At 43.7% G+C, this 27,775-nt stretch overlaps 1 long non-coding RNA gene and 1 pseudogene across 1 annotated transcript; both read right to left on the bottom strand.

Moving 5' to 3' along the window:
- Window positions 1-11,725: 11,725 nt before the first annotated feature.
- Window positions 11,726-12,162, bottom strand: LOC101137978 (interferon-induced transmembrane protein 3-like; annotated as a pseudogene).
- A 9,750-nt stretch (window positions 12,163-21,912) lies between these two features.
- On the bottom strand, window positions 21,913-24,324 carry LOC129523691 (uncharacterized). Its single transcript, XR_008667266.2, has 2 exons — window positions 23,283-24,324; window positions 21,913-22,447 (listed from the first exon to the last, which is right to left on the bottom strand). It is a non-coding gene; the product is annotated as an uncharacterized lncRNA (long non-coding RNA).
- Between the last annotated feature and the right edge of the window lie 3,451 nt (window positions 24,325-27,775).

The following is a 27,775-nucleotide window of genomic DNA, read 5'->3' as shown; positions in this document are numbered from 1 at the left end:
TTCTGAAAAGAGGAGGGGGCACAGCCAACTCATGCCTGCCGTCATTTACAATTAGGCACACCTGGATCCCATCCTCAAAGATTCCAACTGGATAGGTTTGCACCCGGACATTCAAAGAGCCATTCTGATGCACGTCAAAGGTTGAGCACCACAATGCTAAGTTCTTCCTTGTGACAATTTCACTTTTGTGGGTTTCATTATCAAGTGGCCCCATAACTCCTTGCATTGCACAAATCTGTGCAGAGGCGGGAATCAGAAACCTGCCCTATGTGAGACCTGTGGTGAGAACGACGATCCCAGTAAGCCCAGCTGACTTCTTTGAATTTGAGTATTGGTTGGTTAGTTAGTCTCTCTATGACTCTACCTCATTTAGGGTCTGGAGTTGTGCTCCAGTTTTTGAAGAAAAAAATGTGCTGGCATAGTACTCACGAACTGGAGGATTTGAATGGTTCCCTTGACAGCATTAAAAGCCTATCACCTAAGCCTTTCCAAGTGTTCTCTTTGCTTACTTGCCACATGTAGGTTTCACATCCGGAATAAGTCACCGGCCCTGAGAACATCTGATTTCCATGATCCTGGCAGTTTCTCTGATGGGGCTTCTCTGGGTGAGCAAATGTATCCTTCTCTCTTTCTTGTTTTACCTGGTTGGCATAGGACGGAAGAAACCCAGCACAGATTTTGGTCTATAATGATTGTGGAATATTTCCAGATGTGAAGTATGTAATCTTGTTGGTTCTGCTGTGTCTGCCAAGCAAGAGTCTAACAACTGCATTACAGAATAGAACACAGAGTGAAACAAATGTGAAACATGATTCTGTTAGTAGGCTGTGCTTGAGGAGAAATGAACACAGTGTAATTAGCATGCATGCTGGGCTGCTTTTTCCCGTTTGTGTGTATTTTTAAATAACTTTGGATGGAAAGATGGTTGAAGGGGGAAGGTAAGGCTGATTTGATGGAGCAAAAAATATTGATGAACAATGTGTTTCTCTGGTTCTAATTCAAGGAGACTGAATTTTTCTGAAAATTGTGGCTCAGTGAACAGGCTCATGTTAACCAGAGAGAAAGAGGCAAGCAGTCATCCAGGAGAGGTGGCGGGGTAAAGAACTGATTACTTGTCTCCTCTCTCTCTCCCTTCCTGGTGTTGACTTGTTTGGACAAGCCTTTCTCAGCAGGGGGACGTGATAGGTTAAATGCAAAACTATATGGGAGAGAGGACTGGGCACAGTGGCTCATGCTTGTGATCCCAGTACTTTGAGAGGCTGAGGCGGGAGTATTGCTTGAGCTCAGGAGTTCAAGACCAGCCTGGGCAATGTGGCGAATCCCTGCCTCTACAAAAAAATTAAAAATTAGCCAGGTGTGGTGGCACATATCCGTAGTCCCAGCTACGTGGGAGGCTGAGGTGGGAGAATCGTCTGAGCCTGGGAGGTCAAGGCTACAGTGAGCTGAGCTGTGATTGCACCACTGCACGCCAGAGCTTGGGTGACAGAGACCCTGACTCAAATATGTGTGTGTGTGTGTGTGTGTGTGTATGTGTGTGTATGTATGCCACCATGCTCAGTATATATGTGCATGTACATACACATATATACATATATACACACATATGTACATATATGTGTGCATATATACATATATGTTTATTTATATATACACATATGTGTATATATTTATATATACATATATATGTATATATGTGTGTATATATATATAACACACACACATGCACATATATACACACACACATATATAAGGGAGAGGTTAGAAAAGTGAACACCTTTCCAGGCGTGGTGGTTCACACCTGTAATCCCAGCACTTTGGGAGGCCAAGGCAGGCGGATCACCTGAGGTCAGGAGTTCAAGACCAGCCTGGACAACATAGTGAAACCCCGTCTCTACTAAAAATACAAAAATACAAAACTTAGACCAGCCTGGCCAACATAGTGAAACCCCATCTTTATAAAAAATATATAAAAATTAGCCTGTAATCCCATCTACTCGGGAGGCTGAGGCAGGAGAATCACTTGAATCTGCAGGGCGGAGGTTGCAGTGAGCCGAGATCGCACCATTGCACTCCAGCCTAGGCGACAAGAGCAAAACTCTGTCTCAAAAAGTTAAATTAAATTAAACTAAATTTAATTTTTAAAAAGTGAACACCTTAATACATACCTGTAATGGAATCTGTTTGATTTCTGACTGTGGGTGGTCTTGGAACCCTGCAAGGTCTCCTGAGCCCAGTACTCAGCCTCGTCCAGAACACTTGTAGCTCTCCTGGAAGTTAGACCCTATTGCCTGCATCACGATGGACTTCCTTGATCCAAGGCTCTGCCTTTCTGCAAGACCTCTGATAATAATAGCCTAGTGTCATGCTTTGCAAATACTGACTGTCCCCCAATGTAGACTGCCTATTGCTTACTCCATTGCATCTCCTTCTGACGACTGCTACCATCATTGATGGGTTTGGTCCTGGGTCTTGGTCAGCTGCACCTCCAACATTCAGTGCATGTCTATGACAGCATCCCCAATACAAGCATATTTTGCCTCCTGTTACACTACCACTGTGATTCATGAATGCTTGACCTGTGTGATGTCTCACTCTGTATGCCAGGCTGGAGTGCAGTGGCATGATCTCGGCTCACTGCAACCTTTGCCTCCCAGGTTCAAGCAATTCTCGTGCCTCAGCTTCCCAAGTAGCTGGGACTATAGGTGTGTGACACCATACCCAGCTGGTTTTTGTATTTTTAGTAGAGACGGGGTTTCGCCATGTTGGCCAGGCTGGTCTCCAACTCCTGACCTTGTGATCTGCCCCCCTCAGCTTCCCAAAGTGCTGAGATTACAGGCGTAACCCACCATGCCCTGCCTCTTTTTTTTTTTTTTTTTGTTGTTGTTGTTGTTGAGGCAGAGTCTCACTCTGTCTCCCAAGCTGGAGTGCAGTGGCATGATCTCAGCTCATTGCAACCTTCACCTCCCAAGTTCAAGTGATTCTTGTGCCTCACCCTCCCACGTAGCTGGGATTACAGATGTGTGACACCACATCCACCTAATTATTTTTGTATTTTTAGTAGAGACGGGATTTAGCCATGTTGGCCAGGCTGGTCTCCAACTCCTGTACTCATGTGATCCACCCGCTTCAGCCTCCCAAAGTGCTGGGATTACAGGCGTGAACCATGGCACCCGACCGGACCTTGTGATTTCTAACTATCTTCATGGACAGTCACAAAACAGTCCTGGGAACCTGGATTTCAGTCTTGGAAGCTTGGATGTGTTGCTTAACTGCTCTCTGTGTTAGTGGCTTTGTCCAAAGAAGGGATTGTGGAAGCTCGACCTCGCACCTTTGCAACTATGTAAACCAAAAGTCAAAAGATGCTTGATAACAATGAACTGCACTAATGCCTTGGTGTCTTTTTTTTTCTTCTTTTATTTATATATTTATTTATTTATTTATTTATTTATTTTTTATTATACTTTAAGTTTTAGGGTACATGTGCACATTGTGCAGGTTAGTTACATATGTATACATGTGCCATGCTGGTGGGCTGCACCCACTAACTCGTCATCTAGCATTAGGTATATCTCCCAATGCTATCCCTCCCCCCTCCCCCCACCCCACCACAGTCCCCAGAGTGTGATATTCCCCTTCCTGTGTCCATGTGATCTCATTGTTCAATTCCCACCTATGAGTGAGAATATGCGGTGTTTGGTTTTTTGTTCTTGTGATAGTTTACTGAGAATGATGATTTCCAATTTCATCCATGTCCCTACAAAGGACATGAACTCATCATTTTTTATGGCTGCATAGTATTCCGTGGTGTATATGTGCCACATTTTCTTAATCCAGTCTATCATTGTTGGACATTTGGGTTGGTTCCAAGTCTTTCCTATTGTGAATAATGCCACAATAAACATACGTGTGCATGTGTCTTTATAGCAGCATGATTTATAGTCATTTGGGTATATACCCAGTAATGGGATGGCTGGGTCAAATGGTATTTCTAGTTCTAGATCCCTGAGGAATCGCCACACTGACTTCCACAATGGTTGAACTAGTTTACAGTCCCACTAACAGTGTAAAAGTGTTCCTATTTCTCCACATCCTCTCCAGCACCTGTTGTTTCCTGACTTTTGAATGATCGCCATTCTAACTGGTGTGAGATGGTAACTCATTGTGGTTTTGATTTGCATTTCTCTGATGGCCAGTGATGATGAGCATTTTTTCATGTGTTTTTTGGCTGCATAAGTGTCTTCTTTTGAGAAGTGTCTGTTCATGTCCTTTGCCCACTTTTTGATGGGGTTGTTTGTTTTTTTCTTGTAAATTTGTTTGAGTTCATTGTAGATTCTGGATATTAGCCCTTTGTCAGATGAGTAGGTTGCGAAAATTTTCTCCCATTTTGTAGGTTGCCTGTTCACTCTGATGGTAGTTTCTTTTGCTGTGCAGAAGCTCTTTAGTTTAATTAGATCCCATTTGTCAATTTTGTCTTTTGTTGCCATTGCTTTTGGTGTTTTAGACATGAAGTCCTTGCCCATGCCTATGTCCTGAATGGTAAAGCCTAGGTTTTCTTCTAGAGTTTTTATTGTTTTAGGTCTAACGTTTAAATCTTTAATCCATCTTGAATTGATTTTTGTATAAGGTGTAAGGAAGGGATCCAGTTTCAGCTTCCTACATATGGCTAGCCAGTTTTCCCAGCACCATTTATTAAATAGGGAATCCTTTCCCCATTGCTTGTTTTTCTCAGGTTTGTCAAAGATCAGATAGTTGTAGGTATGCGGCGTTATTTCTGAGGGCTCTGTTGTGTTCCATTGATCTGTATCTCTGTTTTGGTACCAGTACCATGCTGTTTTTGTTACTGTAGCCTTGTAGTATAGTTTGAAGTCAGGTAGTGTGATGCCTCCAGCTTTGTTCTTTTGGCTTAGGATTGACTTGGCAATGCGGGCTCTTTTTTGGTTCCATATGAACTTTCAAGTAGTTTTTTCCAATTCTGTGAAGAAAGTCATTGGTAGCTTGATGGGGATGGCATTGAATCTGTAAATTACCTTGGGCAGTATGGCCATTTTCACGATATTGATTCTTCCTACCCATGAGCATGGAATGTTCTTCCATTTGTTTGTATCCTCTTTTATTTCCTTGAGCAGTGGTTTGTAGTTCTCCTTGAAGAGGTCCTTCACATCCCTTGTAAGTTGGATTCCTAGGTATTTTATTCTCTTTGAAGCAATTGTGAATGGGAGTTCACTCATGATTTGGCTCTCTGTTTGTCTGTTGTTGGTGTATAAGAATGCTTCTGATTTTTGTACATTGATTTTGTATCCTGAGACTTTGCTGAAGTTGCTTATGAGCTTAAGGAGATTTTGGGCTGAGACAATGGGGTTTTCTAGATATACAATCACGTCGTCTGCAAACAGGGACAATTTAACTTCCTCTTTTCCTAATTGAATACCCTTTATTTCCTTCTCCTGCCTAATTGCCCTGGCCAGAACTTCCAACACTATGTTGAATAGGAGTGGTGAGAGAGGGCATCCCTGTCTTGTGCCAGTTTTCAAAGGGAATGCTTCCAGTTTTTGCCCATTCAGTATGATATTGGCTGTGGGTTTGTCATAGATAGCTCTTATTATTTTGAAATACGTCCCATCAATACCTAATTTATTGAGAGTTTTTAGCATGAAGGTTGTTGAATTTTGTCAAAGGCTTTTTCTGCATCTATTGAGATAATCATGTGGTTTTTGTCTTTGGCTCTGTTTATATGCTGGATTACATTTATTGATTTGCGTATATTGAACCAGCCTTGCATGCCAGGGATGAAGCCCACTTGATCATGGTGGATAAGCTTTTTGATGTGCTGCTGGATTCGGTTTGCCAGTATTTTATTGAGGATTTTTGCATCAATGTTCATCAAGGATATTGGTCTAAAATTCTCTTTTTTGGTTGTGTCTCTGCCCGGCTTTGGTATCAGAATGATGCTGGCCTCATAAAATGAGTTAGGGAGGATTCCCTCTTTTTCTATTGATTGGAATAGTTTCAGAAGGAACGGTACCAGTTCCTCCTTGTACCTCTGGTAGAATTTGGCTGTGAATCCATCTGGTCCTGGACTCTTTTTGGTTGGTAAACTATTGATTATTGCCACAATTTCAGCTCCTGTTATTGGTCTATTCAGAGATTCAACTTCTTCCTGGTTTAGTCTTGGGAGAGTGTATGTGTCGAGGAATGTATCCATTTCTTCTAGATTTTCTAGTTTATTTGCGTAGAGGTGTTTGTAGTATTCTCTGATGGTAGTTTGTATTTCTGTGGGATCGGTGGTGATATCCCCTTTATCATTTTTTATTGTGTCTATTTGATTCTTCTCTCTTTTTTTCTTTATTAGTCTTGCTAGTGGTCTATCAATTTTGTTGATCCTTTCAAAAAACCAGCTCCTGGATTCATTGATTTTTTGAAGGGTTTTTTGTGTCTCTATTTCCTTCAGTTCTGCTCTGATTTTAGTTATTTCTTGCCTTCTGCTAGCTTTTGAATGTGTTTGCTCTTGCTTTTCTAGTTCTTTTAATTGTGATGTTAGGGTGTCAATTTTGGATCTTTCCTGCTTTCTCCTGTGGGCATTTAGTGCTATAAATTTCCCTCTACACACTGCTTTGAATGCATCCCAGAGATTCTGGTATGTTGTGTCTTTGTTCTCGTTGGTTTCAAAGAACATCTTTATTTCTGCCTTCATTTCGTTATGTACCCAGTAGTCATTCAGGAGCAGGTTGTTCAGTTTCCATGTAGTTGAGCGGCTTTGAGTGAGATTCTTAATCCTGAGTTCTAGTTTGATTGCACTGTGGTCTGAGAGATAGTTTGTTATAATTTCTGTTCTTTTACATTTGCTGAGGAGAGCTTTACTTCCAACTATGTGGTCAATTTTGGAATAGGTGTGGTGTGATGCTGAAAAAAATGTATATTCTGTTGATTTGGGGTGGAGAGTTCTATAGATGTCTATTAGGTCCGCTTGGTGCAGAGCTGAGTTCAATTCCTGGGTATCCTTGTTGACTTTCTGTCTCGTTGATCTGTCTAATGTTGACAGTGGGGTGTTAAAGTCTCCCATTATTAATGTGTGGGAGTCTAAGTCTCTTTGTAGGTCACTCAGGACTTGCTTTATGAATCTGGGTGCTCCTGTATTGGGTGCATATATATTTAGGATAGTTAGCTCTTCTTGTTGAATTGATCCCTTTACCATTATGTAATGGCCTTCTTTGTCTCTTTTGATCTTTGTTGGTTTAAAGTCTGTTTTATCAGAGACTAGGATTGCAACCCCTGCCTTTTTTTGTTTTCCATTTGCTTGGTAGATCTTCCTCCGTCCCTTTATTTTGAGCCTATGTGTGTCTCTGCACGTGAGATGGGTTTCCTGAATACAGCACACTGATGGGTCTTGACTCTTTATCCAATTTACCAGTCTGTGTCTTTTAATTGGAGAATTTAGTCCATTTACATTTAAAGTTAATATTGTTATGTGTGAATTTGATCCTGTCATTATGATGTTAGCTGGTGATTTTGCTCGTTAGTTGATGCAGTTTCTTCCTAGTCTCGATGGTCTTTACATTTTGGCATGATTTTGCAGTGGCTGGTACCGGTTATTCCTTTCCATGTTTAGCACTTCCTTCAGGAGCTCTTTTAGGGCAGGCCTGGTGGTGACAAAATCTCTCAGCATTTGCTTGTCTGTAAAGGATTTTATTTCTCCTTCACTTATGAAGCTTAGTTTGGCTGGATATGAAATTCTGGGTTGAAAATTCTTTTCTTTAAGAATGTTGAATATTGGCCCCCACTCTCTTCTGGCTTGTAGGGTTTCTGCCGAGAGATCACCTGTTAGTCTGATGGGCTTCCCTTTGAGGGTAACCCGACCTTTCTCTCTGGCTGCCCTTAACATTTTTTCCTTCATTTCAACTTTGGTGAATCTGACAATTATGTGTCTTGGAGTTGCTCTTCTCGAGGAGTATCTTTGTGGCGTTCTCTGTATTTCCTGAATCTGAATGTTGGCCTGCCTTGCTAGATTGGGGAAGTTCTCCTGGATGATATCCTGCAGAGTGTTTTCCAACTTGGTTCCATTCTCCCCATCACTTTCAGGTACACCAATCAGACGTAGAATTGGTCTTTTCACATAGTCCCATATTTCTTGGAGGCTTTGCTCATTTCTTTTTATTCTTTTTTCTCTAAACTTCCCTTCTCACTTCATTTCATTCATTTCTTCTTCCATTGCTGATACCCTTTCTTCCAGTTGATCGCATTGGCTCCTGAGGCTTCTGCATTCTTCACGTAGTTCTCGAGCCTTGGTTTTCAGCTCCATCAGCTCCTTTAAGCACTTCTCTGTATTGGTTATTCTAGTTATACATTCTTCTAAATTTTTTTCAAACTTTTCAACTTCTTTGCCTTTGGTTTGAATGTCCTCCCGTAGCTCAGAGTAATTTGATCGTCTGAAGCCTTCTTCTCTCAGCTCGTCAAAGTCATTCTCCATCCAGCCTTGTTCCGTTGCTGGTGAGGAACTGTGTTCCTTTGGAGGAGGAGAGACACTGCGTTTTAGAGTTTCCAGTTTTTCTGTTCTGTTTTTTCCCCATCTTTGTGGTTTTATCTACTTTTGGTCTTTGATGATGGTGATGTACAGATGGGTTTTCGGTGTGGATGTCCTTTCTGTTTGTTAGTTTTCCTTCTAACAGACAGGACCCTCAGCTGCAGGTCTGTTGGAATACCCTGCCGTGTGAGGTGTCAGTGTGCCCCTGCTGGGGGGTGCCTCCCAGTTAGGCTGCTCGGGGGTCAGGGGTCAGGGAGCCACTTGAGGAGGCAGTCTGCCAGTTCTCAGATCTCCAGCTGCGTGCTGGGAGAACCACTGCTCTCTTCAAAGCTGTCAGACAAGGACATTTAAGTCTGCAGAGGTTACTGCTGTTTTTTTGTTTGTCTGTGCCCTGCCCCCAGAGGTGGAGCCTACAGTGGCAGGCAGGCCTCCTTGAGCTGTGGTGGGCTCCACCCAGTTCGAGCTTCCCGGCTGCTTTGTTTACCTAAGCAAGCCTGGGCAATGGTGGGCGCCCCTCCCCCAGCCTCGCTGCCGCCTTGCAGTTTGATCTCAGACTGCTCTGCTAGCAATCAGCGAGATTCCGTGGGCGTAGGACCCTCTGAGCCAGGTGTGGGATATAGTCTCGTGGTGTGCCGTTTTTTAAGCCGGTCTGAAAAGCGCAATATTCGGGTGGGAGTGACCCGATTTTCCAGGTGCGTCCGTCACCCCTTTCTTTGACTCGGAAAGGGAACTCCCTGACCCCTTGCACTTCCCAGGTGAGGCAATGCCTCGCCCTGCTTCGGCTCGCGCAAGGTGCATGCACCCATTGGCCTGCGCCCACTGTCTGGCACTCCCTAGTGAGATGAACCCGGTACCTCAGATGGAAATGCAGAAATCACCCGTATTCTGCGTCACTCACGCTGGGAGCTGTAGACCGGAGCTGTTCCTATTCAGCCATCTTGGCTCCTCCTCCTGCCTTGGTGTCTTTATTGGGTCTGTGTTTGCTGTATCTCACCTCTCTAGGATGACAGGCATCCTCAAAGTGGGACCTAAGTTTGTGGTTCAATTTGGAGAGCATGCAGGATGTTCCAGAGGTATTACAGGATGTCATCAGACATGTTTAAAATGTGTTAAATTTTACACAAACATTTTACTTCTATTTGCAATGTCATTGTCTTCTAAATCATAAATCCACTTTTTGAGTCACTTAAATATTTTCAAAACTCATTATCACTTTTGTCCAATATAGGTATATTTTTTGAGACAGGGTCTTATTCTGTCAACTAGGCTGGAGTGCAGTGGCTCAATCATAGCTCACAGTAACCTTGAACTCCTAGGCTCAAGTGATCCTCCTACTTCAGCCTTCTGAGTAACTGGGACTACAGGTGTGAGGTGGCTCAGATAATTAAAACAAATCTTTTTTGGTAGAGACGAGCTCTCACTATGTTGCCCAGATTGGTCTCAAACTCCTGACCTCAAGTGATCCTCCTGCCTCAGCCTCCAAAAGCACTGGGATTACAGGCATGAGCCACTGTGCCCAGTTCATTTTTGTTGAAATCTTTAAAACTTCTATTTGGCAGTGAGTGTGGCTCAAAGGTAAGCAATATAACAAGTATTTTTGGAAAGTGCAAATTGAGCAAATGCAATATGAAATGCAGGGGTAAGTTCATATATAAGTAGTGAACATAGTAAGTTTGGGCTTAAAATAAAGACCCAGTTGTACTATGTAAATAAGAGCATCCTGTGTGTTTCTTTATGGATGGAGTAAGAGGAATTGATTTTGAAATCACCCATGTTAAATTCTTTGGAAGAACTATTGTGTATTTTTAAAATTCTGTTTGTATTTTAAACTCAGTGAAATTCACTCTCTCATATTTTAGCCTGCACCTATAGTAAAAATAAAACTGGCAACTTCTAGTGTTTATTCCATTAGTATTCAATTATATTTCCCAGAGAAACAGCTGGAGGCCATCTCTCCAGTGACAAATGTGTTTGATTTGACTTCATCACCACCACAAGGCACATAATTTACTAACATTTGCTGTAGTACAATTTTAACAAGTAGGGTGATTCACCCTGGGAAGGGAGAGAAGAAGAATGCAAAAACCGAGAGACAAAAACAGAGGCAAAGGTGAGCATGGAATTAGTAAGGTGTCTGTGCCTCTAAAAATCTCTATTTTTACAGAAGCACAACCTTGACACAGAAGCGTGCACAATTTTAAGGACATAGCTCAATGAACTGTCACAATTTGAGCACATCCACATGCCAACATTCAGCTCAAGAAATGTAACACATCAACAATCTAGAACCACCCTTCCATACCCCTCCTATACCTCCCTTCCCCACAGTACCTGAGATTGACTGTGTTTTTGTTGATTTGTTTTTGTTTTTTGTTTGAGATGGAGTCTCGTTCCTGTTGCCCAGGCTGGAGTGCAGTGGTGTGATCTTGGCTCACTGCAACCTCCACCTCCCAGGTTCAAGTGATTCTCCTGCCTCAGCCTCCTGAGTAGCTTGGATTACAGGCGTGTGCCACTACGCCTGGCTAATTTTTTTGTATTTTTAGTAGAGATGAGGTTTCACCATGTTGGCCAGGCTGATCTCGAGCTCCTGAACTCAGGTGATCTGCCCACCTCAGCCTCCCAAAGTGCTGAGATTACAGGCGTGAGCTGTTGCACCCGGCCTTGTTGATTTGTTTTTAAGGATCTTTGCAAACTGTCATTTGAGCAGTTTCTCAGCCAGTCTCTTGTGAGGAAGTCCTGGATGTGTTTGTAGACTAAGGTTTCCATGACTCAGGTGTTAGATTTGGGCACTGTGTTCTGAAGTTTCATAGTGGCTCAAAAGGGAGCAAAGGTTTATGATGAGAGGCACGAATCTACCATCCTTTCCCCTGCTGCCTTGGGAAGCCACAGTCATCTTTTTCTTTCTTTCTGCACTGACTTCTCCAGCATGGACACAGGCAGACACCTGATCTATTTCCTTTCAGGACTGCTGTGAGGCTCTGATGACATGATGGATGTGAGAACACTTTGAACAGGATGAAGTATTGTTAAATGATTATATCCTTTTTTTTTTTCTCAGCAGCACCAGAAACATATACACTTTATTGAATGCCATTGCAGAAAAGTGTGTGAGTATAAAGGGCTGATACAGGACTTGGCTCCAGGGCAGGGCAAGGAGTGGAAGGTGGAGTACATGGGATACAGGTCATGGGCAGAGCTCCAGGCCTCAGTGATGCCTCCTGATCTATCAATGGGCTTGGATGATCAACACTGGGATGACGATGAGCAGAATGGTCATGAGGATGCCCAAAATCAGGGCCCAGATATTCAGGCACATGGCAGTGGAGGCATAGGCCTGGGCCCCGGTCAGGTCGCCAACCATCTTCCTGTCCCTAGACTTCATGGAGTAGGTGAATGCTATGAAGCCCAGGCAGCAGGGGTTCATGAAGAGGGTGTTGAACAGGGACCAGACCACATGGTTGGGCACGGAGGTCTCGCTGCGGATGTGGATCACGTCGGGGGAGCAGGGTTGTGGGGCACCCCTGGCACAGCCACCTCATGCTCCTCCTTGAGCATCTCATAGTTGAGGGGCTGGCCGCTGTTGACAGGAGAGAAGAAGGTTTGGACAGTGTGGTTCATGGTGTCCAGCGAAGACCAGCGGTGGTCGGGTTCGATTATATCCTTTAACCAATGTGATGGAAAGGTACTGATAGTGCAGGGAGTTATCTTGAACAAGAGGAAGGCATGTAAGTATATGTCCAGACCAAAAGAGGTACTGACCCCAATGGTTTTAAATGGCTTTCTATGATTCTCTAATTTTGGAGAAATGCCATTAACTTATTAGCTTTTCAGGGCATAACCCTAATAAGGGCCAGTGACAGAATTATCTCTATAGGAGTTTATGCAGCGGTCCCCAACATTTTTGGCACCAGGGGCTGGTTTCATGGAAGGCAATTTTTCCACGGATGGGGGCTGGGGGTGGGGGGATGTAGTGGGATGAAACTGTTCCACTTCAGATCATCAGGCATTAGTTAGATTCTCATAAGGAGTGCACAACCTAGATCCCTCACGTGCACAGTTTACAATAGGGTTCACACTGAAATGGGAAAAGTTTTTCCTTATCTACCTCGCAGGGCATGCAATGGGGGTGTGGCTCACTTTTTCAGTGCCCTGCTGCTCAAACCCCTAGGGGGAGTGTGCAGACAGGCAAGTCTAGGAGTTAGTGTTTACAGCTCCCAAAGCCCCAGTGGGCATCTGTTACCACGTGCTCTTTCAGCTTAGCCATCCTCAGGCAGCTTGTGTTAATTAGCTCAATTACATTCTCTGCCTTATCGCAAAGACAGAGGGCTTTCTGTATCTGGGGTTCTTGCCCTAGTGTACTGAAAAATTGGATCACAAGTGGACTTGGAGGATGGGGGCAAGGCTTTATTGAATGGTGGGAAGTAGCTCTCAGCAGATGGATGGGGAGCCAGAAGGGGGATAGAGTGGGAAGGTGCTCTTCTCCTAGAGTCGGGCTGCTTAGTGGCCGGGCTCTCCTCTGACATCTGCCGAATTCCCCTTGGTGTCCATGTCATTCCATCATCAATGGCCTGCCAGCATCTGTCAGTGCGTTTTTCTGCCAGTGTGTTCCTCTTGATGTCCAGTTGCTTGTGTGTGTGCCTGCTGGGGTCTCAGGGTTTTTATAGGCACAGGATGGCGGGTGTAGTGGGCCAGAATGGTTTTGGGAAATGCAACATTTGGGTGCTAAAACAGGAATACCTGTCCTCACATAGGTCTGTGGGCACAGGCCTGAGGGTGGAGCTCTTGCCAGGGACCCCACTCCTCTCTACCCAGCACTTCCCTACCCCCTCCCATATCAATGCTCCAGTGAGAATCTAATGCTATTGTTAATCTGACAGGAGGTGGAGCTCAGGCGGTCATGCTCACTGGCCTGCTGCTCACCTCCTTCTCTTTGGCCCAGTTCCTAACAGGTCACAGACTGGTACCGGCCCTTGGCCCAGGGCTTGAGGACCCCTGATCTAATGAACTTTATTCTGTTTTGTAGCTGTTCCTATTTTCCCCAACTACATCCAATCCTAATAGCTTGTAATTAGATGATCAGATTACCAGAAAAATCAAGATATATTAACCTACTAATAGAGGACTATTTTTACACAGATCCCAACATATTCTAATATTTAGGATATGAATGATGACCTTTCTGTGCTTTGCCTAAGCAATTTTTGGAATACAGGTTGGTACCCTATAGATGATGTGTTAGGCCTTGGAAATATAATAGTTAATGAAGTGGTCACTCTCTTTACCCAATGATATTTTAAATTTCTCAGCAAGTTTTTCTTATCTTGTTTAGTTTCCTTCTTATTTTGTTGTGTTTTCATCTCAGCCTCTTCTCTTTTGGCTTTGCATTCCTGGATCATAGAGGTTAGATGTTGCCTATCAAGAATAAGTTTTCTAGGCCAGGTGTGGTGGCTCATGCCTGTAATCCCAACACTTTGGGAGGCTAAGGAGGGTGGATCTCTTGAGCCCAGGAGATCAAGACCAGCCTGGGCAACATGGCGAGACCCCATCTCTACAAAAAATACAAAAATTAGCTGGGCACGGTGGCTCACGCTTGTAATCCCAGCACTTTGGGAAGCCGAGGCAGGGGGATCATGAGGTCAGGAGATCGAGACCATCCTGACTAACATGGTGAAACCTCATCTCTACTAAAAATACAAAAAATTAGCCAGGCGTGGTGGCGGGTGCCTGTAGTCCCAGCTACTGGGGTGGCTGAGACATGATAATCACTTGAACCCAGGAGGAGGAGGTTGGAGTGAGCTGAGATCATGCCACTGCACTCCAGCCTAGGTGTCAGGGTGAGACTCCATCTCAAAAAAAAAAAAAAGTGGTCCTTGATAAGTGATGTTAGCAGACCTCTTTTCCATTTGTCCCCATTTCTAGAGGCTTCCCCAGGCTCCCTGTACTTAGGAGCCTTCATGCATGGTAAGTCCTGCTATGGTTTGGATATGGATTGCGTGTCACCACCAAATCTCATGTTGAAATTTAATTCCACAGTTGGTGGTATTGGGAGGTGAAGCCTAGAGAGAAGTGTTTGGCTTATGGGGCGGACCTTTCATGAGTGGCTTGGTGCTGTTCTCGCCGTAGTGAGTTCTTGCTCTTGTGACACTGGGTTGGTTCTTGGGGGTAATGATTCATTCCTGAGAGAGTGTGTTGTTTTAAAGCTAGTACCCCCTTGGGTTTGGTCTGTCTTCCCTTTGACCTTCTCAGTTATATATTGATACAGCACAAAAGGCCTCACCAGAAGCCAAGCAGATGTTGCTGCCATGCTTTTTTTTTTTTTTTTTTTTTTTTTTTGAGATGGAGTCTTACCCTGTCACCCAGGAGTACAGTGGCATGCTCTTGGCTCACTGCAACTTCTGCCTCGTGGGTTCAAGTGATCCTCCCACCTCAGCCTCCCAAGTAGCTTAGACTACAGGCGTGCACCACCACACCTGGCTAATTTTGGTATTTTTTAGTAGAGACAGGGTTTTGCCATGTTGGCCAGGCTGGTCTTGAACTCCTGACCTCAGGTGATCCACCTGCCTCAGCCTCCCAAAGTGCTGGGATTACAAGAGTGAGCCACCACACCCAGCCAGTGCCATGCTTCTTGTACAGTCTGTAGAACAGTGAGCCAAAGAAACCTCTTTTCTTTATGAATTACCAAGCCTCAGATACTCCTTTATAGCAACACAAAATAGACTGAGACAAGCCTATGGGTTGAGCTCTAACTCAGTCTCTTCCCTAACCCCAAGTTTGCATTTCCAACTGTCCGGTTATCTCTCTGTCTAAGTCAAAGAGGCATCTCACATTTAAAGGTACCAAAACAGAATTCTTGATTCTTCTTTTCCCACCAAAATTCCTCCAAATGGACACCTCCCATTTTCTTACCTCAGCAACCCCATTCTACCAGTTGTCTAACCCAGAACTTGAGAGCCACCCTAGACTCTTCTCTCTTACATCATATTCGACCCTTCAACAAATGCTACAGCTCTGATTTCTGAGTTCTTCCTGAATCTGTGCCCTGCTCACCACCTCCTCCTCTACTTCTCTATCCTCACCTCCTAAATGAGTTTCCTATTTACACTGTTGACTCCATGGAGTCTAGTCTCCTTGCAGCCTTCAGAATGATCCATCTAAAATGCAAAGGAGATCATGTACTTCCTCTGTTCCAAACCCTCTAGCAGTTCCTCATCTCATTGGCCTCATTAAAGAACAAAAAGTGCATTCAGAAAGAAATCCGTGCTAGCAAGGTCTCATGAGATCTTGCCCATGCATCTTCTCTCTTCTCCCTCTCTGCCCTCCTTCTGTTCCCTATGCTTGCTGGAATGTTCTTCCACCAGATGTCTGCATGGTTCAGCCCCTCTTTCCCTTACTTGTGTTCAAATACCATTTCATCAGCAAAGTTTTTTTCCTAATCACCCTGCTAAGTAACACCATCAATCATCCATTCCTTTGACTTCACTTTATGTTTCTTCATGGCACTTGACATGTTATATATTTATTAGTGTGTTGACTATCTGTCTTCCCCATAATTGTGCTCACTGCTATATCTATTTATTTTATTTTTTAAAGACAGGGTCTTGCTTTGTCACTAGGGCTGGAGTGCAGTGGTGCAGTCATAGCTCCCTGTAGCCTCAAACTCCTGGGCTCAAGTGATCCTCCTGCCTTGGCCTCCTAAAGTGATGAGATTGTAGGCATGAGCCACTGCACCCAGCTGCATGGCTATAATCTTTAGTACTTAGAACAGCTCCAGGTACAATTCATATTTGATGCATGTATGGATGAATTGATCATAATACGTTAGTTTTGCTCTTCCCAGGTCATTAAAGACCATCAGTCTGGTTAGTAGTTTTCAAACTATTTTTCTGCTATAGAACATTCTCTGCAAACAAAGTCTCACAAAGAAGACTAATAATGCAAACCAGATGTATTTGGAGTAATGTGATGGAGTGGCAGGTGGCAGCCAGGGAAGGGAGGTGCTTTTTTCCTGCCAAGCTCCTTTCAACTCTTCATCTCCCCTGGCAGCCTGGGTATGTTTGGAAACCGCAAATGTAGATTACCTTACCCAATCCCCATGACTGCCATATGAGGCAGATATAATCACCACCATTCATAAATGAGGTAACTAACAAGGTGGTGTCAGCCGGCCAAGACAACATGGTGAATAAACCTCATGTCTGCCAATATAGTGAAACCATGTCTCTACAAAAAAAAAAAGTAATAATAATTAGGTGGGTGCAGCGGCGCATGCCTGTGGTCCTAGCTACTTGGAAGGCTGAAGCAGGAGGATCACTTGATATCAGGAGTTGGAGGCTTCAGTGAGCTATGGTCACACCACTGCACTTCAGCCTGAGTGACAGAGCAAGACCCAGTCTCAAAAAAAAAAAAAAAAACCTTAGGAAGATTTTTGCTGTAGTTGGGATTAAAAAGCATCAAGAGAGGTGGGCACGGTGGCTCATACCTGTAATCCAAGCACTTTGGGAGGCTGAGGCAGGTGAATCACCTGAGGTCAGGAGTTCAAGACCAGCCTGGCCAACATGGCGAAACCCTGTCTCTACTAAAAATACAAAAGATAGCCAGGCATGGTGGCACACACCTGTAATCCCAGCTACTCAGGAGGCTGAGACAGGAGAATTACTTGAACCCAGGAGGCTAAGGTTGCAGTGAGCTGGAGGTTGTGCCACTGCGCTACAGCCTGAGTGACGGAGCAAGACTCCATCTCAAAAAAAAAAAATTAAAATTAAAAAAAGCATCAAGGGGGTCCTCCAACTATTGATTTTCCCAGGTACTGAAGATTTCAGAATGCTTCTTTGTATTTTTTTTTTTTATGGATTCCCTCCTGAGGTAAGCAGCGGTAGGGGGGACCATCCAGACAGGACTTTGGTCCCCTCTTGTAATGATGGAAGAAAGAGCATTGAAATAACAGCAGCTCCCTTTTAATGAGCAGGGAAGCTCTGCCTTGCATTTGCTGAGGGTGTCTATGCCCTAACTCACCCAACCTTCCCATGAACCTAGTAGGTAGGTACCAACATGATCCCAAAATGGAGGCACAGAGAAATCAAGTGACTTATCCAGCTGACAAAAGGATCTTGAGAGTAACCTTCAGTTTCCTGCTCCCCAAGGTTTTGCTCTTTTTCTTGTTTTGAATTCTCTAGCACCCAGGGAGGCCAGCCAGAGACTGACAAGGGCACTTAGGGAGTGGAAATAAAAAACAAAGGCACCTGCAGAGCCAATTAGTGAGTCAAAATTCAACTCCCAAACCTAAGGGGTGGTCCTTGAGCTAAAGCAGAGAGCTTTGATCACAGTTACTAACTCGTGAATGAACTGACCTCCTTCCCTGCAGGGAAAGGTAAACATTCTTGTGGAAATGTAAACACATCACTAATGGTCTAAAATGGCTGTAATGGAGGCATAATTTCTTTTGGAAACAAGCCTCCCATCAAGGTCAAGGCGGTGGTATTGTTGTTACCCACTGTGGGGATGATCTTTCCAAATCCAGCCAGCAGTTTTTCTGCGGTAGTGACCTGCAGGTCAGATGAAGACTGAAATACTAATTTCCCAACCCCTAATCTGCCCTGATCTGCTTGAAAAATCAGCACCTCCTCTGCTTGGGAGGTAAGTGTCACTCAGTATAGTTCTCCTCTGAAAAGGAGGTAGATAGGTGAGGTTGAGAAGGTATAATTACAGGTGGATCCCGGTACATCTCAGACTGTGATACCAGGCGAGGCTTTCTCTGCCAAGTGCACCCATGAAAGAAGAACCTTCCTCGCCACCATTATCAAAACAGCTGTCAGGAAAGTGCCCCTGTTATTAAATGTCGCTCTGCACGTCTCCATGGGAGGCATAATCACAGGTGCTCGACCTGGAGGGGAAGCTGTTCAAGAGGAGGAAGGAAAGAAAACACAAGAATGAGCAAACTAAAAACAAATAAATGAAGTGTAAAAATTCAATTAGAGCTCTAGAAACAGTGAGACAAAATGGAAAAGTGAGAAATGGGGGAGACTCTCTGAAGGTTTCTTTAGCTCTTTGATGAATGGATCTGTCCTTTCGGTGAATGGATCTGTCCTTTTCTCTTCCTTTTTTTTTTTTAATTGAGTTTTGCTCTTTTGTCCAGGCTGGAGTGAAGTGGTGAGATCTTGCCTCACTGCAACCTCCACCTCCTGGGTTCAAGTGATTCTCCTGCCTCAGTCTCCCAAGTAGCTGGGATTACAAGCACCCACCACCACGCCTGGCTAATTTGTGTATTTTTAGTAGAAACGGGGTTTGACCATGTTGGCCAGGCTGGTCTCAAACTCCTGACCTCAGGTGGTCCACCCACCTCAGCCTCCCAACGTGCTGGGATTTCAGGTGTGAGCCACCACACCTGGCCCCTTTTTGTTTTTCAATCCATGGAGCAGAGGGAGAGGTTCTAGAAAGGTGACCAACAGGAGAATGTGCAGTCCTGGCACAGCCGTGTCTCCCTGGCCCGCCCACCACTTCCTTCAATGAAATAATGGACTGTTAGATCAATAAATTAGAAAGCTATTGGTGGCATGTCTGACCTGGCCTTTGCAGGTCACCAAAAACACAAATGACTATCAAAGACCACTTACCAAGCACAGCTGAGTGAGGGGAAGGGGTAGGTCGGCCACCCAAGATTCAGGCATGAGGAAATTAAGTAGGATTTGTTATTCCCAGAGTCATCCCCATGATGGGCCAGTGAACTAAAGACAATTGCTAGGTGTGTGAGTGTCAGTCACCAATTAATAAAATTGTCTTTGAGCTGTGGCTGCAAACCCAGGTGTACATTAGAATCACTGGAGGGAACGGATGGTTTAAAAAGAATTCAATGGGCTGGGCATGTTGGCTTTTGCTAATAATCCCAGTGCCTTGGGAGGCCAAGGCAGGAGGATTGCTGGAGGCCAGGTGTTCAAGTCTAGCCGGAGCAATATAACAAGACCCTGTCTTTACAAACAACCACACACACACAAAAAAAAAACCCCCACAATTCAATGCTAGGTATCATTCCAGGACAGTTAAACTAGAATTTCTGGGGTCAGGGCTCAAGCAGCCCCTTGTCTCTCTTTTTTTTTTTTTTTCTTTGAGACAAGGTCTGGCTCTCTTATCCAGTCTGGAGTGCAGCAGTACAAGCATAGCTCGCTGCAGCCTTCAGCCCCTGGGCTCAAGTGATCCTCCTACGTTAGCCTCCTGCATAGCTGGGACTACAGGTGTGTTGATATCACCATACGTGGCTAATTTTAGAAGTTTTTTTGTAGAGACAGAGTCTTACTATGTTACCCAGGTTGGTCTCAAACTCCTGGGTTTAAGTGATCTTGCCTCAGCCTCCAAAAGCACTGGAATTACAGGCATGAGCCGCCTCACCTGGCCCTCATGTCTTTTTTATTTTTATTTTTTGAGAGGGAGTCTCACTCTGTTGCCCAGGCTGGAGTACAGTGGTGTGATCTTGGCTCACGGCAAGCTCCATCTCCTGGGTTCATGCCATTCTCCTGCCTCAGCCTCCCGACTAGCTGGGACTATAGGTACGTGCAACCACGCCCAGCTAATTTTTTTTTTTTTTTTGTATTTTTAGTAGAGACAGGGTTTCACCATGTTAGCCAGGATGGTCTCGATCTCCTGAACTTGTGATCCACCCGCTTTGACCTCCCAAAGTGCTGGGATTACAGGCATGAGCCACCGCACCCTGTCAACCACCCCCATGTCTTTTAAAGCTCCCCAAGATGATTCTAATGTCCAGCCATGATGGAATTACCACCTAGAAGGAAGCAGGACTTGTACCTTATCTCCCGGGAATACCCATCCACACCTAATCTAAATCCTCCCACCCTCGAAGGCACAGCTCATATGTCACCCCTGAAAAACAGCCATTACTGAGCCCTTAGAGGGTGCAAGATAATGAGCTACACACTCTCAAGGACACAAATAAGAATAAGACAGTCTCTGCCCAGACAGTTTATAAATGCAGGGAGAGAGAAAGCAAGTGTCTTCTATTTATAAAATAAAAGAATGAATGAATAAATAAGCAAATGACTTTACAATAATAATACAGCAAAGAAGCAAGTATTATGCACAGAAGAAGGGATGATTGATGGGGTGGGGGTGGGGGAGACTGTAAAGGTGGTAGCATTTGAATTGGGCATTGAAGGATTGGTAGTAATAACATGTAACATTTGTTCAGAGCTTTAAAGTTGACAAGTATTTTACATGCATGAACCCATTTAGTGCCTTTCTATAGTGCTTGAGGTTGGCATTGGTTGGTATTTCAGTCCCTACTTTAGAAGTGAGGAAAGGTCAAATGAGCTAACCAAGGTCATGTACCTGGTGAGGAAGGGAGCCCGGGTCTCAAGCATGGAATCCACTGCCTCTCTGTAACACTGCTGTGGACTCAGGACATTCCTTTGGGGGAAGGACATTACAGGCCAGGAAAACAGCATAAGAGAGACATGGATGTGTCATTTTGAGCATGTAGTTTATACATGGAAGGGTGATTTTTTTTAAGGAGGCTTCCTTTTAGGAAGAGTATTGAGAATGCAAGAAGGTCTGGCTGGCAAAAAATGAATGAAACCATGTCCTTTGCAGGAACATGGATGGAGCTGGAGGCCATTATCCTAAGTGAACTAACTCAGAAGCAGAAAGCTGTTCTCACTTATAAGTGGGAGGTGAACATTTGGTATACATGGACAGAAAGATGGAAAATAATAGACACTGATGATTCCCAAAGTGGCCAGGGAGGGAGAGGTTGAAAAACTACCTATTGAGTACAATGTTCAATATTTAAGTGATACGTTTACTAGAAGCCTAATGCTTACCATTATGCAATATACCCACGTAATAAACATGCAGATGTACCCCCGAATCTAAAATTTTTTTAAAAAAGAAGGGTCCAGCTGCAGTGGCTCATGCCTGTAATCCCAGCACTTTGAGAGGCCAAGGCAGGAAGAGGGCTTGAAGCCAGGAGTTTGAGATCAGCCTGGACAACATAGCAAGATCCTTTCTCTAGAAAAAATATAAAAATTAGCCCGGTGTGGTGGTGTGCACCTGTCATCTCGTCTACTCAGGAGGCTGAGGTGAGAGGATTGCTTGAGCTCAGGTTACAGTGAGCTATGATTGCACCACTTCACTCCAGCCTGTCTCTAGAAGAAAAAAAAAAAAAAAGGCTGGCAGGGAGAGCTGAGATGTTGGTGAAGGTGTCCCCCGAGACTCCTGAACCCCCAAAATCATTAACATTTCTCTTGAGACTTGTCACATCCTGCCAGGCATTCTTCTTGAATGAATTTGTCTCATCTCTCCTCCTATATGATAAACTGCCGAGACCAGCTCGGACAGGGAGACCCTAATCCAGTGGCGCTAGAGGAATTAAAGACACACACACAGAAATATTGAGGTTTACAGTGGGAAATCAGGGATCTCACAGCCTTCAGAGCTGAGAGCCCCGAACAGAGATTTACCCATGTATTTATTAACAGCAAGCCAGTCATTAGCATTGTTTCTATAGATATTCGATTAATTAAAAGTATCCCTTATGGGAAATGAAGGGATGGGCCAAATTAAAGGAATAGGTTGGGCTAGTCAACTGCAGCAGAGCATGTCCTTAAGGCACAGATTGCTCATGCTATTGTTTGTGGCTTAAGAATGCCTTTAAGTGGTTTTCTGTCCTGGGCAGGCCAGGTGTTCCTTGCCGTCATTCCAGTAAACCCATAACCTTCCAGCATGGGCTTTATGGCCATCTTGAACATGTCACAGTGCTGCAGAGATTTTGTTTATGGCCAGTTTTGGGGCCAGTTTATGGCCAGATTTGGGGGGGGGGCTTGTTCCCAACATGTCCCCCTTCTTTGATTTGCAAATTGATAAAAGCAAAGGCAGATTTGTCATGGTGAGCTACTTCTCTCAGGAGTCAGGATCCACATCTGCAGACTATACAAAGACAAACAACACAGATTAAAAGCACAATCATCATTGAAATCACAGAGCTTCCAAGTGTTTTTATCCATTTTAATGGGTTACTAGCTGCTAATCTGTCTGCAGCTCCTGTAAGCACTCCAGTTCTTGGCATTAACATCAGGTGTGCCTGGGATGCTTTAAATATTTGTTCTTTTAATTTTGCTATATCCAAAAACAAGTTTGTAGAGTGTACTTCTAGGTGCTTTTATACTCTTTCCCAAATTTTGATCTTATTAAGAGCTATTAATAGTTTCCACAAGTCCTTAATGTTTAGCTCCTACAGTGGGCCATATCATTTGAGGTTGAGGTGCCACTATACCTGCATGGTTCCAGACAATAGGAACTCTTGCCATACTTCTTATCATTTCTACCATCTGACCATTTTGTTCAGACCAGCTAAATATAGAGTGGCCATGGCACACAGACTGAGAGGTGTAGTTCAAACTAAACATCCCCTTAGGGGACCAACTAATAATGATTCCATAGTAATCGTTGTGCAGCACCTCTGCCTGTTCTCCAATGCAATCTTCCCAAACAACTATGTTCATTATTTCTGGCCAGGTTCAATTTTATTTACAAATAGGTTTTTGAGGGTAGTATGCCTCAATTATAGGAGCAGATTTATTATGGTAAATACTGAGATCAGAAAGCATGTGTAACTATGTCATAGAGTGATTATATCCAGGCATTATTACCAGCCAAGATTGATAAATATGTCCATAAGTATAATTGTTCTCTGTGTCAGCCCTTATTGAAGGAATACTCATGGCAGCGGTGATAACCACTATCATAGCTACCATTAAATTACCCATTGTGACTGGTTGTCCCGCTTTCCTCACGTTTTCTTCTGCCATCTGTGACAGCTTCTTGATCTGTCCCCAGGTGGGTGGCTGTGTTCAACAGGTGTTGCTTGTGACAGCTGGGGTCCTCCTCAGTGTCAGTCTCACCATGGCTGCAACTGAGGGGTCCTTGGGATCCTCCCAGAATCTGGCTCATGATAAGGTTTCAGGTGTCTTGATGGTATCCAAATCAGCTGTTGATTTTGGCCTGGAGAAACACAAGCATAACCTCTACCCCAAATTATTATTTTACCTATTTCCCAACTTTTTGTTATTGGATCTCTCCACCAAATCAGTTGTTCTGCTTCTGTCTTTGCAGCTGGTTTCTGTAGATGCTGTTCAGCTGCTGATAACATTTGGCCTTTTGGGCAGGCTCAAAAAATTTAGTTAATAATGCTAGATTCAGTTTCATCTGCAGGGTTCCATATTCTCTGTCTCCCCCTTTCTGCTTTTGCAACTGCTGTTTTAGGGAAAGATTCATTCTTTCCACTATGGCTTGTCCTTGAGAATTGTATGGGATACCAGTAATGTGTTTAATATTCCACATAGAGAAAAATGTAGCTAGAGCTTGGCTAATATAGCCTGGGGCATTATCTGTTTTAATAGAAGCTGGAATGCTGATCACCACAAAACACTGTAAAAGATGATGTTTAACACAGGCAGAAGACTCTCCTGTTTGGCATGTAGCCCAGACAAAGTGAGAAAAGGTGTCCACACATACATGTACATAAGCTAGTCTCCCAAATGAGGGAACATGTGTGACATCCATTTGCCAAAGAGAGTTAGGTTCCAATCCTCTAGGATTAACTCCTCCTGTAAAAGATGAGGAATATACCATTTGTCAAGTTGGGCATTGCTGGATAATAGCTTTAGCTTCTTTCCAAGTAATGCTGTATCTGCGTTTGAGACCACAGGCATTAACATGTGAAAGTGTCTAGCATTGTGAAAGTGTCTAGCATTAGATACTGCATTAGCAACTAGGCAATCGGCCATTTGATTCCCTTCAGTCAAAGGTCCTGGAAGAGGTGTATGAGCCCTAATGTGAGTGATGTAAAAAAGGTGCATTCTACTTCTAACTGCTGTTTGCAATTGGGTAAATAAAGTTATTAGTTGTTTATCTGTATGAAATTGTAACTGAGCATTTTCAATTAACTGTGTGGAATGAACCACATGTGAAAAATCAGAAATCACATTAATAGACATATCAAAAGCAGTCAATACCTCAATTACTACTACAAGCTCCGCTTTTTGAGCTGAAGTACAGGACATCTGGAAAACTCTACTTTTCGAGCCAGAATAAGAAGCTTTACCATTACTAGACCCATCTGTGAAACAATGAAAATGCTTAGCAGGCTGCAAGTTGTTTACTGCAGGAATTGTAAATGCAAACCATTCACAGTCTTGCTCAGCTAAAGGGATAGTAAAGAAACAGTCTTTTAAATCTATGACTATTAAAGGCCAATTTTTTGGAATTATAGCAGGAGAAGGCAATCCTGGCTGTAATGCTCCCATAGGTCATATAACTGAATTGATGGCTCTTAAGTCAGTTAACGTTCTCCATTTACGTGATTTTTTTCTTAATTATGAAAACTGGAAAATTCCAAGGGGAAAATGTTGGAGTTATGTGCCCATTTTCTAATTATTCAGTAAATAATTCCTCTAAAGCCTCCAGTTTCTCTTTACTTAGCAGCCAGTGTTCTATCCAAATTGGCTTATCTGTTAACCATTTTAAAGGTATAGGTTCTGGAGGCTTAACAATGGCTGCCATCAAAAATTATTTCCTAATTTTTGGCAGGAACTTTGTTTTTCTGCTTGAAGAGTTTCTTTCAAACCTTGCAAATTTTTTTCTAGTCCCATACCAGGGACATATCCCATTTCATGCATTGTATGTTTACTTTGAGGGCTATATAATTGTTCTGGAATTAGAACTTGTGCTCCCCATTGTTGTAATAAATCTCTTCCCCATAAATTTATAGGTGCATAAGTTATAATTGGTTGAATAGTCACATGTTATCCATCGGGCCCTTCACAATGCAAAATATAACTACTTTGATATACTTCAGGGACTTTACCAACTCCAACTATGTTAAATTGAGTGGGTTGATTTGGCCACACAGATGGCCAGTGCTGTAAAGAAATGATTGAAATGTCTGCTTCTGTATCTACCATACCTTTAAATTTCTTTCCCTGTACAGTTATTTCACAGGTAGGACATTTATCAGTAATTTGATTTACCCAATAAGCTGCTTTGCCTTGTTTATTTGTGCTTCCAAATCCTCCTGTTCATTTAATTTCACTTTTTCCCATTCCTACATACGGCACAATCAGGAGCTGTGCCATACGCTCTCCTGGCTCTGCTTTCCAGGGAACAGAAGTAGATACAACAATTTGAATTTCCCCATTATAATCTGAATCAATGACTCCTGTATGTGTTTGTATGCCTTTTAAATTTAAACTAGACCTTCCTAAAAGTAATCCTATTGTTTCTGCTGGCAAGGGTCCAGAGACTCCTGTTGGGACCTTTTGCAGGGGTTCCCCAGGCAGAAGGCTCACAACTTTCGTGCAGCATAAATCTACTGTGGCACTACCGGCTGTGGCAGGGGACAGACATTGTACAGGGGTGAGGGAATGGCCTGAGCTGGAAATGCCCTGGTTTAGAATGGGGCCCAGGATGGGCCCCTCATGACATTTCCCGAAATCAGTTTCCCTTCTTTATCAAACTTAGAGTGACATTGATTAGCCCAATGTTTTCCTTTTTTACATTTGGACATATTTCAGGATCAGCAGTTTTCCTTTTTCCCCTGTCTGGTGGCCTGACTCACTGATTTTTTTCTACATTCTTTTTTAGTATGACCATGCGTCCCACAGTTAAAACAAGCTCCAGGAAATGGAGTATTTCCTTTATCCACTCTCAGTCCTGCCATTGCCTGTGCTAGCAGAGTAGCTTTATGCAGATTACATCCAATACCATCACAGGGCTTGATATAATCAACTAAATGTGCTTTCCCTCTGATACATTGCAGAGCAGCCTGGCAATCAGGATTAGCATTGTTGAAAGCTAATAACTGCAACACTATATCCTGAGCAGCCGAATCTGCAATTATCTGTTTAAGAGACTCCTGTAACAGAGCTATAAAATCAATGTATAGTTCTCTTGGTCCCTGTTTTATAGCACTAAAGGAATGGTATTGTTCCCCACCTGAAGTGATTTTTTCCCAAGCTCTAACGCACACTCCTCTAAGCTGTTCTAAGGCATCATCCTGCATCAGCAGTTGTGCATCTAAACCAGCCCGGCCCCAACACCCAAAAGTTGGTCTGCAGTTATATTAATTTGAGGGTGGGCCTGGGCATTGTGAGCAACCTGAATGGAAGCTTCATCTGCCCACCAAGTTTTAAATTGTAAGAACTGAACAGGAGTTAGACAAGCTCAAGTAAGAGTGTCCCAGTCAGTAGGAATCATCTGACTAGAAACAGCAATATTCCTTAACAGTCCCATTGCAAAAGGATAACCTGGTCCATACTGATTTATACCTTGTTTAAATTCTTTGAGTAATTTAAAAGGAAATGGCTCAAACGTAGCTATACTATTTCCCTGTTGATCTGGGTGTTGTATTCTAACAGGGAACTGCCAAGCCTCTAAATCACCCTCTCATCTAGCTTGCTGAATTCCTGCCTGAATAGAACTGAGAGTGCTCTCTTAAAGTGCTGCTTGAACAGTCACTGGGGCAACTACTTTTCCCCCAGTGTCCTCCAGAAAAGAAAGATCTTGAGGGTTTTTATCTTCAAAATAATAATGAGGGGGTGCAAAAGGGTAGGGATGAACCTCTCCTTCCTTTGCTGCTTTAGCTTTAGCTGGTAAATAAACATGTTCTGTAACCTCTTCTGTTACTTCACTATACTCTCCTTCCTCCTCATTATCAGTGTGAAAAAGTTCCAACACGGAACGAACCAGACCCCACACTTGTCCCATTGTTACCCTGACACTTCTGAGCTCCCCTTCTTACTCACCATGGGGATTGCTTTAAGAGTACTCAGGTGTCCTCCAGCTATTTCCACATCCTCCAACTGTCACTCTGGCGACCCTTCAATCTGGATTCAAGCCCCACGTTGGGTGCCAGCTCAGTCAGGGAGACCATAACCCAGTGGCACTAGAGGAATTAAAGACACACACCCTAACCCAGCAGCGCTAGAGGAATTAAAGACACACACACAGAAATATTGAGGTGTGAAGTGGGAAATCAGGGGTCTCACAGCCTTCAGAGCCGTAAGCCTATAAATATTTGATTAACTAAAATTATCCCTTATGGGAAACCAAGGGATGGGCTGAATTAAAGGAATAGGTTGGGCCAGTTAACTGCAGCAGGAGCATACCCTTAAAGCACAGATCACTCATGCTATTGTTTGTGGCTTAAGAATGCCTTTAAGTGGCTTTCTGCCCTGGGCAGGCCAGGTGCTCCTTGCC

This window comes from Gorilla gorilla, chromosome 6 (assembly GCF_029281585.2).
Source record: "Gorilla gorilla gorilla isolate KB3781 chromosome 6, NHGRI_mGorGor1-v2.1_pri, whole genome shotgun sequence".
Lineage (NCBI taxonomy): Eukaryota > Metazoa > Chordata > Mammalia > Primates > Hominidae > Gorilla > Gorilla gorilla.
The sequence above is the reverse complement of the archived record's forward strand: the minus strand, read 5'-3'. Positions and strand labels throughout refer to the sequence as shown.